The sequence below is a fragment of the Pleurodeles waltl genome, chromosome 4_1 (assembly GCF_031143425.1).
Source record: "Pleurodeles waltl isolate 20211129_DDA chromosome 4_1, aPleWal1.hap1.20221129, whole genome shotgun sequence".
NCBI lineage: Eukaryota > Metazoa > Chordata > Amphibia > Caudata > Salamandridae > Pleurodeles > Pleurodeles waltl.
In genome coordinates this window covers 645,109,833-645,127,212 of record NC_090442.1, presented here as the reverse complement: position 1 = coordinate 645,127,212, position 17,380 = coordinate 645,109,833, and positions in this window count along the sequence as shown.

The following is a 17,380-nucleotide window of genomic DNA, read 5'->3' as shown; positions in this document are numbered from 1 at the left end:
CAAGGAAAAAGTATCTGATTTAAACTGCAAATGCAGATCGGCTCCCAGAGTTTCACGCAAAGCTCCACAATGACGCCCTTACGCCTCGCTATTTACAGGGGGAAAAGGCCCGGGTGCGAGCACATCAGTGTCTCACACCTACTTCACTTTATAGCAATATGGTAGATCATTTGAACTAATAACAGTACCAAAAATATACTACGGCACTAAAAGTATGAGTCAGACAATATGATCCTGAATATGTATCTGAGCTAAGTGTTGAGTAACACTCGGGGTGAGTGATATGGTACAAAGTGTAAAGTAAAAGTATGGGCAAACAGCAGACAGACAATGCCCTCTTCATTTTTCTCTATTGTGTAAGTGCTGCTAGAATTCAAAACGTGCAAAAGGGATTGAGCTTCTTAGAAGGGGAAGTCATTTACTTGTAGCCAGAACCCCGAGAAAGCAAATGATGCTTGTTCAAAACTTATAACCAGCCACACCCTGTGCCCTACTTTATAGGGACAAAACCCCAAGAACGATGCCACTAGTCCTCTGGGACTGGTGACCTGCCAAGCTACGGTCTGTTATATATTCTTCTGTAAACTGAACAGAGTCAAAACCACTGTGGGTATTTTATGTTTTGTTACCTTATATGGATTTATATAATGCATGCTTGCCCAAAACAAAGGGATTTCCAGTACGCCTGTCGCAAACTAGTAGAGGCAGAATTTCTTCCACCAAAAACAGCCAGGTCTTCAGCTGCTTTCTAAAACTCAGATGATTCAATACGGTCCACAAGTAATGAGGTAGCCTACTCAAAAATCTGGGTCCCAAGACTCGAAAATATCTGCCACCATGGCAAGATAACTTGAAACAAGTGACCATACCCAGATTAAAGTCAGCTGAGTTTAATGCTTTGGTTGGATGATAAGAGTACAGCAACGACCACAGGCTCGGTGCCCCTTTCCTATAAAAAAAAATATGTTGGGTCATGCACTATGCCTTATATTGAATACGTTTCTTAACCGGAAGCCATTGTAAGGTGCGAAGTTGCTGGGATACTGAGCACGTTTTTGAATATGGCAGAATAGCAGGGCCACTGTATTCTGGATAATCTGTAGCCTTTTATTTACATAGCCTGCAGAGTCCAGGTGCAAGATATTGCAATAGTCCAGGTGGTAGATAATCGGGCTTGTATGATCATTTTTCGTACAGGCAGACAGAAAAAGCTTAAGCTTTTTTTTTTTCAGGCGTCCTGGTGGGCCAAAGTAACAAGACGTCAAAACTTTAATCTGAGGCTGTAAACAAAGCTTGACATTCATCAGTACCCCTAAATTTTTAAACACCGTCTTAGGCTCATGTGGTTGTCCTATCAAGTGTGGCCACCAGTGAGCACCCCAGTCTTGGGTAAGCTTGCATGCCAAAAGAATGTATGTTTTGTCTATTCTATTAGCATTGAGTTTCAGACACTTTGGCCCTCATTATGACCCTGGCGGTCCATTGACCGCCAGGGTCGTGGTGGAGGTCTCACAGCTGCTGGAGCGGCAGTGCAGACCACCATATTACAACCACAGCAGTTTGGCCACTGCCAAACTGCCGCATCCCCCCCTTTCCCGTAACTTTACCGCAGCCTGCCGGGCTGGAGGTTTCCACCTGCAGCCCGGCAGGAGTCGAATAACCACCAAGGTTATTCCGACTAGGGACACCACCAGACTTTTCCTGGCAGTCTCACCGCCACAAACTGCTGCCAGAAATGTATCCCAACTACAGGAACTTGTGTTCCTGTCGCTGGGATAATCCCCCAAATACCTCCACACACACGCACGCATGTACACAATCACACACAGACACTCTCCCCACTCACGCACAACATTCACTCCCATAGACACGCATACATACCCATACCCATCACGCATGCACACATACACTCTCCATCCCCCCACCCCTTCCTTTAACTACATACATACACAATCCCCACCCTCCTCACTCATTCTCACACCCCACCCCAATCGTACCTCACCACACACACACACACCATACACGCACCTGCACGCACACACTTACTCACACCCCCCTTACTCATTCACCCATGCAGACACCCCTACCCTGTCCGCATGCATACACACACATCACCACATTTACACACAGACACACAGGCATGCACGCACAATCACTCACCCCCCACATTCATGACATGCATACACACACTCAGACACACCTATTCACACACCTCCACCCCCCACCCCTTGTGGACGACACTTACCTCATCCGACGAGGTGCTCCTCCGTGAGGGGATGGGATCCGTCGTTCCCACCAATGGCACCGCCATGGCAGAAAAAGACTGCCACACAGGATTACTGGCCGTAATTCTGTGGGCGGTCTTTTTCTGGCATGGCAGTGCTGGCAGTGGAACCGCCTAAGCACTGCCGTAGTGAATGCAGCCGGATATCTGACCGCCGGCGGTGCAGATATCCGGTGGCAGTCATAATACGGTGGGCGGAAGACTGCCAGCACTGGCGGTCTTCTGGCAGCCGCAGCTGCGGCGGTCTTCTGAAAAGACTGCTGCAGTCATCATAAGGGCCTTTGTTTGCATCTATTTTACCAAGGTCACCATACAGTTCATAAAATGTACAGGGCCTTTCTCTTCCCCAGCCTACAGAGATATACTAAGTTGAGTGTTGTCAGCCTAGAATATAGGGGCAGTCCAAAAGATTTCACAATACCAGCAAGAGGTCTAACATAAATATTAAATAAAGTGGAGCTTAGGGCGGAGCCTTGTTGTACTTCAAACTCTAGATGGCCCTTAGTGGATGAGAACAGTGGAGATGTCACCAGGAAAATACAATCCTGTAAAAAGGATTTAAACCTTGCCAGAGCCTTAACCCAAACACCAGTCTTATTCAGTCAATCAAGAAGTACCTAATAAGCAACCGTGTCAAAAGATGCACTTACATCTAATAGTATTAATGCAGCTGAGCCACCTTTATTCAACAGTTGCCTGAGCTCTTCTGTCACATTGAGTACAGCTGACTCAGTTCCTTGTGGCAGTCTAAAACCGTTTTGAGATGCCGTTCTTCAGGGAATTTTACCAACGGATTTTTAACGTGTTTCTCCACCACTTTTGCCAAAATCGCAAGCGGGAGATAGGATGGAAGTTTTCAGGCTTAGCATGATCCAAGGTGGGTTTGTTTTTTAAGAAGGGGAATAACATTGTCATGTTTCCATGCCAACGGCACAACAGCTGTGGAAAGTGAAAAGTTTGCTATACTGATAGATATAGGAAATAAACCCGTCTCAGCGGTTTTCAGAACTTGCGGTCCTAAACAGGATCCTCAGGGGAAACGGATTTTACCGTCGATATAAGAGCTCTCAGTGAGTGCTCCTTCAGCTGTTCAAACTCAGTCAAGCAATTGCTAAGAGCTGGAGGCCCTTCCATCTGAAAAGAGCTGGAGGAAGTCTAATTCAGACCTACCTTAGAGAAATTAGAGTAGCTATCTTTAACTTCTTAGATAAAGTAGTCAGCCACAATATTACATTTGCCATATCACATGGTGGTGAATTATCTTCAGCTTTAGGCGGCCCCTTAACGATTACATAGATCTCTTTGGCTGGCTGTTCTCAATTTTGCCACAGCACAGCTTCACTATGATTTGGAGGCACTAAGCATATTGAAATGCATACTACCAGAATTCGGAAAGTACAAACAATTGCAGGAAACACAGTGAGCATCCTGCATCAATGCTCAGGGCATGTTTGCGGGAATGCTCAGATGTATACTCAATTTCTGAAGATTAATGTGAAGCAACACTAGGCAAAAAGCAGCTGGGATATCGGACCAGGTCAATTCCTCTGCATATTGCAGCAAGAAGGACCCTGCTTATCTCTCGGTTTATCCGAACCACCATAAATCAAAAGGCATGTTTGAATATCACTTTGTCTTCTTAGGCTAAACTTGTTTCAGAAAGTTCTTAGCCTCTAGAATGGAAATGAGAATAAACAGGGCTTTAACTTGCAGACATTCTCCACGACAAAGACAATTACCTGCATGAAAGACTTGTCCTACACCCCTGCTACAGGTCCATTGGTTTTTAACTTGCAATATATAAATCTCAATTTAGGCTTCATACCTTGCAGAAGATGAGATATTCGAATGACCCACTCCTGTCTTAATGCCACTTTACAAGATTATTGATGATGCACTTTCATCAACACGTATCCACAAATGTTGGGATCTTGTAATATTCTTTTGGTTCTACCTCATACTGCTGAATAGTCCATTGCCTTAACCATAAATCACAGGCACAAAACCTTTCTGTTGGATTCTGGAATGTTCTGTTTATGTGCTAATGTCATACTCGTATAATTACCTCAAATTATTTACCTGAAGTATTTCTTTGTGCTTTGTCAATATAATGTGCAAATATTTCCGTCAATCTTTCATTGCAATTTCATGCATTCTTTGTTATCCATATAACAGATACAACATCTCTAGACCCTTATCTAGAACATCCTTTATTTTTATCAGCAATACAATGTTACCAACACGCACTAAGTACCACAATATTCAGTCTTTTCAATAGCATATGAAACAATTGTAATATTCTTTCTGAATCCCACTGGTAAATGAGGAATATATTAATCTACCCTTTACGCTAAACTCTAATACTTCTGCTTTATAGAGCTTCTCCCAGTAATGGTACTTTAATTCTTTTTGTGCAAACCTGCACCATTTATTCTCTCTTTAATGGTATATCAGAGGTCCATCTCTTTTCCATTTCTTTTGTAGCTCGTAATGGCTAGGACTACTTTATTACTTTATAGATAACGGAGCTCAGTGTTTTCTTCCTTGGTTCCTTGTGGATGTAGTACTCCTGTAATTTCTTCCCATTTTGTGTTTTTTACAAAACCATTTTCTTCTATCAGCATTGCTTGGTAATTTGTGTATTCTGGAATCTGGAAACTAAATTTGTTTAGCTGAAGTCCATAAGTTTCATGTGTCTAGAAGTTACATTTTTCTCATGCATTGTACGATCAATCTTAATGTTAGGTTATATACAATTAGTATAGGGCAGCAAATCACCCCCAAAGGGATATCTCGGCACTGGAGTGCAATTCAGGTAGCAGTAGGAAAGGAGGGTAAGAGAATCTTTTTAGAAGAGCCAGGTTTTGAGAAGCTTCTAGAAATGGGCAAAATTGGGACAAGCACGATGTGTAGGGGTGTTCTGTTCCAATGATGTGGGCCAAGGTGGGAGAAAGATCGATGGCCATATTTGGCTACACTAATACAACAGGAGCAGAGCTATAGCTGGTCTTTTGATCTCAGATTTCTAGTGGGGAGATAGAAGTGGAGCTTGGGGCGGGGGGAGTTTGCAGACTAGGCTTTCAGCAATGTTTTGGTTCATTGAAGCTTTGAAAGCAGCGATTCATTTACTGCCACAAGAAGGGCATTTTCATAAAACCGGTGACTCACCACAAAAGTCTGGATGAAGGGGTAACCACTGAAATGCTTTTCTAAGCATGCACATTATTCCAAAACAGGTGCATCACTTAGACCCTGTGTGCTCTCGTTGTGAGGTTATCCCCTATTAAGATGCTTAGATTCTTTACCCTCTTTTTAGGTTGTGGTGTGGTACTGAGTTCAAATGGCCATCAGTCACATGGGCCTTGCAGAACAGTAGAATCTCAGTTTTGTCGCTGTTAAGTTGCAATCAATTTTTGGACATTCAAGATGCAAATTTTCCCATACATTTTCTGAATTTGAGTTTTGTGGATTTGGGTTTGGCCCCATGAAGACGATTAATTGTGTGTCATCTGCATATAAATTACATCTAGGCTGCAGGACCTTACCACCTGAGCTATTAGCATAAAAAATAAAAAAGCATGGGGCTCAGTGAGGAGCCCTGTGGAACCCCTTTGTCTAGTGAAACACCACAAAATAAAATGCTGGAAGGAGTGTTGAAACTTTTCAAACACTCACCCCCAGTCACAGGTCTGGGTTTTATTCATAGGTTTTTTGCTGTCCATGTCACCCCAGTTTGGACCAAGCCATACGCAAATCAGTCTTGACCCTGCTCCCCATGTGAACAGTCCAACCCAAACTGCCAAACCAGGTCCTCCCTGGACTGGCAACAAGCATCTTGGGACTGGTTTTTGGGTATCAGTGGCTCAGCGAGCAAAGGACCCACGTCTGGGTATACCCTAGCCACTTAGGACACGCATAACAACACCACAAAATAAAATGATGGACGGAGTGTTGAAACTTTTCAAACACTCCCCCTCCCCCCAGCCACAGATCTGGGTTTAATCCATTATTATTTTGCTCACCACGTCACCCCAGTTTTCACCCAGCGATATGTAAAGCAGCCTTGACCCTGTTTCCCAATAGAATAGTCCAACGTGTAATACCAAGCCAGATTCTCCCCGGGAAACAGGCATCCTGGGACCAGTTTCAGGGTATCACCCCTTATCAGCTAGGCCAGCTTGAATCCAGTGGCACAGCGAGCAAGAGACCCACGTATGGGCATACCCTAGTCACTTAGATGCACACATAACAACACCACAAAATAAAATGGATGGAAGCTTTTCAAACACTCACCTCCAGTCACAGATCTGGGTTTAATCCAGAGTTATTTTGCTCATCATGTCACCCCAGTTTGGACCCAGCTATGTGCAAATCAGTCTTGATCCTGCGCCCCATGTGAACAGTTCAACCCAAACTGCCAAGCTAGGTCCTCCCTGGACTGGAAACAAACATCCTAGGACCGGTTTCATGGTCTCAGGATGCTCGTTCATCAGCCAGGCTAGCTTGAACCCAATGGCACAGCGAGCAAGGGACCCACATCTGGACATACCCTTTCTGCGGAAGTCCTGAAGCCATCCTAGGGCCCTTCCACTGACCGCAGTCTCTGAAAATCTCTGGACCATGATGGAATGTGAGATGGTGCCAACGGCTGCCGATAGGTCGAGTAACACCAGCATGGCTAGAAAACCATCATCAAGGGAGAACCTGATGGTGTCCAGCACCACCATCAATGTGGTTTATGTACTGTGTGAGGCTGTGAAGCCTGATTGGGAAGGGTCTTGGATGGCATTTGTTTATAAGTAGTGTGAGAGTTGTTGGTTTACTAAGCTTTTTAAGTTTTTGGTTAGATAGAGGAAAAGTGATAAGGGTCTATAGTTAGTGATTTTCAGAAGGTCTGCATTAGGTTTCTCCAAGATGGGCATAACATCTGGCTTTTTCCATGCAAGAGGTACAGTTGCAGTGCTTAAAGAACAGTTAAACAGTGCTGTGATGACAGGAAGCAGTGTTGGTAGCAAGTGTCACCATAATGTGGGGAGGGGAGAGATCGGAGGGGAACCTGTTTTAATTTTGTTCATTTCCAGAGCTTGTTCTAAGGTGATGGGTTCAAAGTACTACAGAGTGATGGAGAGATTGATGAAAAAGGGGATGGAGGATACAGTATCTGTTACTTTCTTCAAAATGGTCTGCCAGGTCATCACATAGTTCTTTCGCTGAGTTTCTGGTGTTGTCAATTCTATTGATGATGTGCAGCTTCCAAGCTGGTTTGAACTTTTTACGTTGGATGTTAAGTGCTGATTTATAGGTGGCTTTGGCAAAGAGGGATTTAGTGGTGCGTCACTACCTATCCAGTTCCCTACAGGCTATTCTCTCCTATTTTATATCTTCCAAGAATCAAGAGGAATGTGGCTTGGTGGAGTTGAAGCAGTTAAGCTTGAGGGGAGTGACCTTGTCTGAGAGATTGTCTCGTGGAAGTTTGTGAGTGCATTATTTTATATCTGAAGATATAATGACATAATGGGTTGAAAAGATAGAAGAGAATAAGGAATTGGAGATTTTATTCCATGGCCTTGTCTTTTGAAGGGGTTCATTCTTCCCAGCTGGCTGTTTCTCTTTGATAGGGATCTGAAAGCTTATATTAGAATGGTCTGACCAGATTATGGGAGAGTGGAAATCCACCTGAAGGTCTATGACATTGGTGAAAGTAAGATCTACGGTATGTCCAGCAGTGTGTGTGTGGGGGGGACATTTATTATCTGATTGAGCCCTAACATTTCCAAATCGTAGAGGAGTAGTTGTGTTTCTGGATCTGAGACTAGTTCGGCATGTAAGTTTAAATCTTCCACTAGTAGAAATCGTTTGCAAGCAAGTGCGCGGGGGTGGGCCAGACATTCTGTTAATTTATGGCTGAAGTCTTTATTTTTGGACTTGGGGGTGAAGTGATCTACTAAGGCACCCTTCCATGAGTCTCCGGGCAGAGTTTCCAAGTTAAAAATACAGAGCTCTATCCAGCCCTCACAAAAGGTGTCTATTGACGTGACCTTAACCAGTTGGTGGAAAGCAATAGCAGCTCTGCCCTCTTCATTTTTTATTCTCTCTATCTAGTTTTATTAAACTTTAATTTGCAGGAATGGCTGTAGAGTAGGGGTTGGCGGAGCTTGCCCCACAGAGTTGTGTAAAAGTTCTTGAGATTCTGCTGGGTTCTGCCCCAGTCGGAAAGCTCTTGCTCCCTTCTCAGAGGAGCCATTTAGTCCTTCCGAACTCCCTGCTGTGACAGCCCCTTTGAGACCTGAGCTCCCTCTGCACACACGTGTTCACACTCTACCCAAACACCCCGACAGCCTTACAATTTCTCATCACCCACTTTGCTCCAACATGAAGTAACATGAACACAGATACCAGATACCAGCCTTTTTCAGCGTTTGGACAAAAACACCGATCCCTCAGAAATCCTCTTAATGAAATGTAACGATAAAGAAGACTCCAGGAATGCGAAGCACACGCAACGCTGCAGCAACCATGATACACTGAGAACGGGAAGCGGACATTGTATTGTATTGTATTGTAATCGTATTTATATAGCGCTTACTACCCCTGACGAGGCGTCAAAGCGCTTTTCGATGAGTAGCACGCTACTCCGGAACCCAACAAGAATTAGTGATGGATTAGTATAATTTAATAATGAGTACAGTTTTAGTATTATTATGAGTTAATTTGAGCCGCGGATATGAGAGTTTGTTTGTTAGATTGACTGGAGTAATGGAGGGGTGGAGGAGGAAAGAAATCCAGAAGTGTTAATTGGGAGTATATCCTTCATTTACTCAATCCAAAGGCTTGGGATGAATAAAGGGGGGCGGAGGGGGAAGAGTATGTGGAAGGGTTAGGGAGAGCATAGTAGCAGGGTGAGATGAATGCAGGAGAATTTAGTAGGGTTGTGTGGGAGGTCACAGAGGTAGAGTGAGGTTTGGTGAGTTAGATGTGGAGGTGGAGGGAAGAGCTTAGGCAGAGATATTTAGGAGATGAAAGTGATCGAAGGGATTTGGGATGAGTCAGAGTGAGAATGGAGGATCGTTTGATAGAGATATGACATAAGAGTGATGAGTAGATAAGTGTGATAAAATGAGAGCAGAAATTCATAGATATCTAGTATAACAACCCAAAAACCAGGAGCAATGCAATGATCCACAAACATGCCAAGCACAGAAACATATACACATACATACACATATATATATTTATACACACACACATGAATACACACATATGCACATACAATATATAATTAGAATCATGGGTAAAAAATACTTAGTCAGACAGGTTTAAAAGAGTGTGTGTGTATTTTATTGTTTTGACAGTAGCAATACATATTTTCCAAAGAAACTATAAATAGAAATACATATTTTCCAAAGAAACTATAAATAAATAGAAATATACATAAAATCTGAAAAAAATATTTATCCACATAGGCATATGCAGTTCATAGTTGTTTGAAAAAGGTGGTTATGAAGGAAAGAGCCAACTCTTGAGTAGTTTTCTGAAAACAAGAAAGTTATCTGTGGCTCTTATATTTGGGGGTAATGAATTCCATAGTTTGGCTGCTTGGACGGAGAAGGATGTACCACCTACAGTCTTTTTCTTGTATGGTGGTGTTCTAAGGCGGGGTGCCAGTCTTGAGCGGAGGGTTCTTTGTTGGATGTATTTGGTCATTTTCTTTCTGATAAAAAGCGGTCCTGTTCCATGTATAGCTTTGTGGGTGATACAAAGCAGCTTGAAAGTGCATCTTCTGGCAACGGGTAACCAGTGTAGTGCTCTCAAGGCAGGGGAGATGTGGGCTTGAGGCTTTATATGTAGTAGTTGCCTGGCTGCGGAATTCTGGATACGTTGTAGTTTTTTCATAACAGATAGAGATGATCCATGGTAGAGGCTATTGGCATAATCCAGTTTGGATAATACAAGTGAGATAGTAGCTTGCACCTTGTGTGGAAATCCGAGGTGGGGGAAGATGCGTCGTAAAGTCTTTAAGGTGATGAAGCTTGTGCGTGCTAATTTGTCTACTTGGGCATTCATAGTTAGCTTGGAATCCATGGTGATTCCTAGGTTTTTAACTTCCTTGGATAATTGAGGAGGTGGTCCGAGATCGTCAGGCCAGACGCACAGAGGGTCATAATTTTTCCAGTCACCACATATGAGTATTTCTGTTTTGGAGGTATTTAGTTTGAGATGGCTCCAGGTCATCCACTGATCAACGGCTCTGAGGCAACTAAAGATTTGTGAGATTTCAATGTTTTTGGGGTCTTCTAATTGAAGTAGTATTTGTGCGTCATCTGCATAGTTGTAGCATGTGAGATGGAAATCATTGATCAGTTCTGGTAAAGATATCATGTAGATGTTAAAAAGCAAAGGTGAGATGATTGACCCTTGGGGGACCCCTGTTTTTGTGAGGTAGGGTTCGGATGAGAAGGGGGGTGAGTGGATGATATTCGCTCTTTTTTGGAGATAGGAAGTAATCCAGTCGAGAGCAATCCCTTGTATTCCGGCTTCGTGGAGTCTTTGAGTTAGGGTGTCATGGTCAACCGTATCAAAGGCAGCTGAGAGGAATGGAGGAAGTCTCCTCTTCTTCGACGTCGTGGTGTCCTGCTGGCGTCGACGCCATTTGAAGCCTTCGTCCTCTCCGGTCCCGTAGCGTTTTCTTCTACCGAAATGCCCGACAGGCATCGCGGGTATCCTCTGTGTTCGGGGGACAAACACAAATTACAGACCAAATGCTGGTCTGTATAAGGATACTTATTGTGGCATTTGGGGCAGAAGCGGAATGGGGTCCGTTCCATGAGCCTTTTAGACGCACACAGTCGGGCCGACCAGGCCCCGCCGGGGAGTGAAGCCCCGAAGGGCTGCGGAGCTCTTCTTTTCTTCAGTGTCTATCTGCTATTACTAACCCTTTACTGAACGCAAACAATACCGTCAAATTTTCTGAGATTTATCTAACTTTCCGAACCGAAACACGGAGCGAAGAGGAACACGTCCGAACCCGATGGCGGAAAGAAAACAATCCAAGATGGAGTCGACACCCATGCGCAATGGAGCCGAAACGGGAGGAGCCACCCGGTCCCGCGACCCGAAAAGACCCCTCCGAAGAAAAACAACCCGCAACACTCCGAGCCCAACACCAGACGGCAGGATAATGCACAGCATGTGCATCTGCAGCTACACAAGCCATCAAACATATATGGAAAATGTCACTTACGCAGTGTACATCTGTTCGTGGCATGAGACGCTGCAGATTCACATGCATGGCACATCACGCCATCCAGCGCTGGGCTCGAAGTGCCACAAGCGGTCCCTCCTCCAAGAAGTCTCCCCGAGCCACGAGACCGAGGGACTACCCCCCCTCCCCCCGCCCTCGGCTCCACCGCGCATGGGCATCAACTCCATCCCAGATTGTTTTCCCCGCAGAGGGTGAGGTAGGAGTTGTGTATTATAGTAATAGTGCCCATGCAATGGAGTAAATATGTATGTACATAATGGTGTTTAAAGTGATATTTACAAATTTACAAATGTTCAAGATCAACTTCGAAACAGCTACAGGCTTCCGGGGAGGCGGGTGGGCGCATGTGAATCTGCAGCGTCTCATGCCACGAACAGATGTACACTGGGTAAGTGACATTTTCAATTCGATGGCATGTGTAGCTGCAGATACACATGCTTTGCATAGACTAGTAAGCAGTTATCTCCCCAAAAGCGGTGGCTCAGCCTGTAGGAGTTGAAGTTGTTTGAAATAAAGTTTGTAGTACTGCATGTCCTACTGTGGCTTGTTGTGTTGTTAACACATCCACGCAGTAATGTTTGGTGAATGTATGAGGCGTAGACCATGTGGCTGCCTTACATATTTCAGTCATTGGAATGTTCCCTAGAAAGGCCATAGTAGCACCTTTCTTCCTAGTTGAATGTGCCTTTGGTGTTATAGGCAGTTCTCTTTTTGCTTTGAGATAACACGTTTGAATACATTTAACTATCCATCTGGCAATGCCTTGTTTGGATATTGGATTCCCTGTATGAGGTTTTTGAAAAGCAATGAACAGTTGTTTTGTTTTTCTTATTTGTTTTGTTCTATCAATGTAGTTCATTAAAGATCTTTTGATGTCTAATGTATGTAGTGCTCTTTCAGCTACAGAATCTGGTTCTGGAAAAAACACTGGTAGTTCTACTGTTTGATTTAAGTGAAACGGTGATATGACTTTTGGTAAGAATTTTGGGTTAGTTCGTAAAACTACTTTATGCTTGTGTATCTGAATAAAGGGTTCTTGTATGGTAAATGCCTGTATTTCACTTACTCGTCTTAGAGATGTGATGGCAATGAGAAACGCTACTTTCCATGTTAAATATTGTATCTCACATGAGTGCATGGGTTCAAAAGGTGGGCCATGAGTCGTGTTAAGACAATGTTAAGGTTCCACGAAGGAACTGGTGGCGTTCTTGGTGGAATAATTCTCTTTAGGCCCTCCATAAATGCTTTTATGACTGGGATCCTAAATAATGAGGTTGAGTGCGTAATTTGCAGATAAGCTGAAATTGCGGTAAGATGTATTTCAATGGATGAAAAAGCTAGCTTTGACTTTTGTAAATGCAGTAAGTAGCTTACGATGTCTTCAGCAGATGCGTGTAATGGTTGAATTTGATTATTATGGCAATAATAAACAAATCTTTTCCACTTATTTGCATAGCAATGTCTTGTGGTTGGTTTCCTTGCTTGTTTTATGACCCCCATACATTCCTGTGTAAGGTCTAGATGTCCGAATTCTAAGACTTCAGGAGCCAAATTGTTAGATTCAGTGATGCTGGATTTGGATGCCTGATCTGTTGTTTGTGTTGAGTTAACAGATCTGGTCTGTTTGGAAGCTTGATATGAGGCACTACTGAGAGGTCTAGTAGTGTTGTGTACCAAGGTTGTCTTGCCCAGGTTGGTGCTATTAGTATGAGTTCTTTTGACTCAATTTGTTTACTAGATACGGAAGGAGTGGGAGAGGGGGGAAAAGTGTATGCAAATATCCCTGACCAGCTCATCCATAACGCATTGCCCTGAGATTGATCTTGTGGGTACCTGGATGCGAAGTTTTGGCATTTTGCGTTTTCTTTTGTTGCAAATAGGTCTATTTGTGGTGTTCCCCATCTTTGGAAGTAAGTGTTTAGTATTTGGGGGTGAATCTCCCATTCGTGGATTTGTTGGTGATCCCGAGAGAGATTGTCTGCTAACTGATTCTGAATCCCTGGAATAAACTGTGCTATTAGACGAATGTGGTTGTGAATCGCCCAATGCCATATTCTCTGTGCCAGGAGACAACTGTGTCGAGTGTGTTCCTCCCTGTTTGTTCAGATAATACATCGTTGTCATGTTGTCTGTTTTGAATGTGTTTGTGTCTTATTATGGGTTGAAATGCCTTCAACGCTAGAAATACTGCCAGTAGTTCTAAGTGATTTATGTGAAACTGTCTCTGCTGAGTGTCCCATTGTCCTTGGATGCTGTGTTGATTGAGGTGTGCTCCCCACCCTATCATGGAGGCATCTGTCGTTATTACGTATTGAGGCACTGGGTCTTGGAAAGGCCGCCCTTGGTTTAAAGTAATATTGGTCCACCATTGAAGCGAGGTGTATGTTTGGCGGTTTATCAACACTAGATCTAGAAGTTGACCCTGTGCCTGTGACCATTGTGATGCTAGGCACTGTTGTAAGGGCCGCATGTGCAACCTTGCGTTTGGGACAATGGCTATGCATGAGGACATCATGCCTAGTAGTTTCATCACCATCTTGACTTGTATCTTCTGTTTTGGCTACATGGCCTGTATTACATTGTGAAATGCCTGTACCCTTTGTGGACTTGGAGTGGCAATCCCTATTGTTGTGTTGATTGTCGCTCCTAAGTATTGCTGTGTTTGACACGGCTGAAGGTGTGACTTTGTGTAGTTGAGTGAGAAACCTAGTTTGTGGAGGCTTTCTAAGACATTTTGTGTGTTGTGAACACCGTTCTTGCGTGTTGGTTTTGATTAACCAATCGTCTAGGTACGGGAACACATGTATTTGCTGCCTCCTGATATGTGCAGCCACTATTGCCAGGCATTTTGTAAAAACTCTTGGAGCAGTTGTTATCCCGAATGGCAACACTTTGAATTTGTAATGTACCCCTTGGAATACAAACCTTAAGTACTTTCTGTGTGAAGGCTGTATCGGTATATGGAAGTATGCATCCTTTAGGTCTAGTGTTGTCATGTAGTCTTGTTGTTTGAGCAATGGGATTACGTCCTGTAATGTCACCATGTGAAAGTGATCTGATTTGATGTAGGTATTTAATGTTCTGAGATCTAATATAGGTCTTAGAGTTTTGTCCTTTTTGGGTATAGTATGAGAAAGTACAGCGAGTAAACTCCTGTTCCTCTCTGATGAATTGGTACCAGTTCTATTGCATCTTTTTGTAACAACGCTTGGATTTCTAGTTCTAGAAGATCCATGTGTTTTGACATATTGTGTGTTTTTGGTGGGACATTTGGAGGGAATTTGAGAAATTCTATGCAATAACCATGCTGGATAATTGCTAGGAACCAAGTGTCTGTTGTTATTTCCTCCCAATGTTTGTAGAACTTGGTTAGTCTCCCCCCCCCCCACATGTGTTATGTGTTGGGGATTTGTGACGTCGAAGTCACTGCTTGTTTTGAGGAGTTTTGGGACTTTGGAACTTCCCTCTACTCTTTTGGAATTGGCTCCCTCTATATTGTCCCCGAAAACTTCCCCGCTGATATTGGCTCTGATAAGTGGGCCTTGTTTGTGAGGTTGAGGGTTCTGTGCTTTGTCCTCGAAACCCCCCTCGAAATTGTGTTTTACGAAATGTGCCTCTGCTCTGTGGGGAGTAGAGTGCACCCATGGCTTTGGCCGTATCAGTGTCCTTTTTAAGTTTTTCGATAGCAGTGTCCACCTCCGGCCCAAACAACTGCTGTCCGTTAAATGGCATATTCAGCACGGCTTGTTGTATTTCCGGCTTGAATCCTGATGTACGCAGCCATGCGTGTCTCCTTATGGTCACTGCTGCATTTACTGTTCTAGCAGCTGTGTCTGCTGCATCCATTGCCGAGCGTATCTGATTGTTCGAGATACTCTGTCCTTCCTCCACCACCTGTTGTGCCCTTTTTTGGAGCTCTTTGGGTAAGTGTTCAATGAAATGTTGCATTTCATCCAAATGAGCCCTATCATATCTCGCCAGCAATGCCTGTGAGTTGGCAATGCGCCATTGGTTGGCCGCTTGTGCTGCAACCCTTTTCCCCGCAGCGTCGAACTTGCGACTCTCCTTGTCTGGAGGTGGTGCGTCTCCCGAGGTGTGTGAGTTCGCTCTCTTGCGAGCTGCCCCTACTACCACAGAGTCTGGTGTTAATTGCTGCGTGATGTATACAGGATCTGTTGGTGGCGGCTTGTATTTCTTCTCCACCCTTGGAGTTATGGCCCTGCCCTTCACAGGCTCCTGAAACACCTGTTTGGAGTGTTTTAGCATTCCAGGTAGCATAGGGAGACTTTGGTATTGGCTATGTGTGGAGGATATAGTGTTAAATAAAAAGTCATCCTCAATAGGCTCTGCATGCAGGGTGACATTATGAAACGCCGCTGCTCTTGACACCACCTGTGTGTAGGCTGTACTGTCCTCAGGTGGCGACGGTCTCGCTGGATAACAGTCTGGGCTGTTATCTGATACTGGCGCATCATAAAGATCCCATGCATCGGGATCATCCTGACTCATTCCAGTATGAGTTGGGGACTGCATCAGTGGTGGAGTGGCTACCGGTGATGTGTGTGTTGAGCGTGGTGGAGATGGTGGCGGTGTTACTTGTCTTGCCACCTTTGCCTGTGGCTGCTTGTCTTTCTTGAAAGGCAAGTCTTCTTTTCATCCTAATTGGGGGAAGAGTACTTATCTTCCATGTGTCCTTTTGGATGTGGAGCCTTCTCTGAGTGTAGTCTGGCTCCATTGACTCTAGTTCTTGTCCGAACCTATGTCCTTGCATTTGTGAGGACAGTCCCTGTTCCTCTGTGTAGGAACCTGTTTTCGGTTCCGAGGCCGGATGTTTCGGAATGGAAACTTTTTCGGCAGTCTTTTTCGGTTCCGACGACACTTTTTTAATTTTTGGCGTTCCGGTCTCTCGGTGCCGACTCGTTTCGGTGCCGAACTTGCTCTGACCCGCTGTCTCGGGGTCGAGTCTGCTCTGTGCCGGTATCCCGACCGGAGTCTGATGTCTTAGACACATGCGTGCCCTTTTTCGGTGCCGATGATCGGTCACCTATTTTTCGGGTTAAGCCATGGCCTGCTGGCGGTGGCGTCCCCTGGGCTTTAGTGGTCTTTCCGTGAGTTGTGTGTCGACGTCTTGCTCACAGTTTTTGGCGTCTGTTCGGGATCGACCTCGTCTGAATCCTCAATGGAGAAGGTTTCTTCTTCCGCCTCTAAGTGTTTTTGTCCTGTCGGCACCGACGCCATCTGTAGTCTTCTTGCTCTTCGGTCTCTTAATGTCTTCCGCGACCGAAACGCTCAACAGGCTTCACAAGTATCTTCTTTGTGTTCTGGAGACAAACACAAGTTACAGACCAGATGCTGATCTGTATAAGGATACTTGTTGTGACATTTGGGGCAGAAGCGGAATGGGGTCCGTTCCATTAGCCTTGAAGAGACGTGGTCGGGCCGACCAGGCCCCGACGGGGGATCGAAAACCCCGAAGGGCCACCGGGCCTCTTCAAAATTCAGTGTTGATCTGTTGTAACTAACCGATACCGAACGCAAACAATACAGTCGAATTTTCCGAGATTCTAACTATCTTTCCGAACCGAAACGCGGAGCGAAAAGGAACACGTCCGAACCCGATGGCGGAAAGAAAACAATCTAAGATGGAGTCGACGCCCATGCGCAATGGAGCCGAAAGGGGAGGAGTCCCTCGATCTCGTGACTCGAAAAGACTTCTTCGAAGAAAAACAACCTGTAACACTCCAAGCCCAACACTAGATGGCAGGATGTGCAAAGCATGTGTATCTGCAGCTACACATGCCATCGAACATATATATATATATGATGCAATTTTG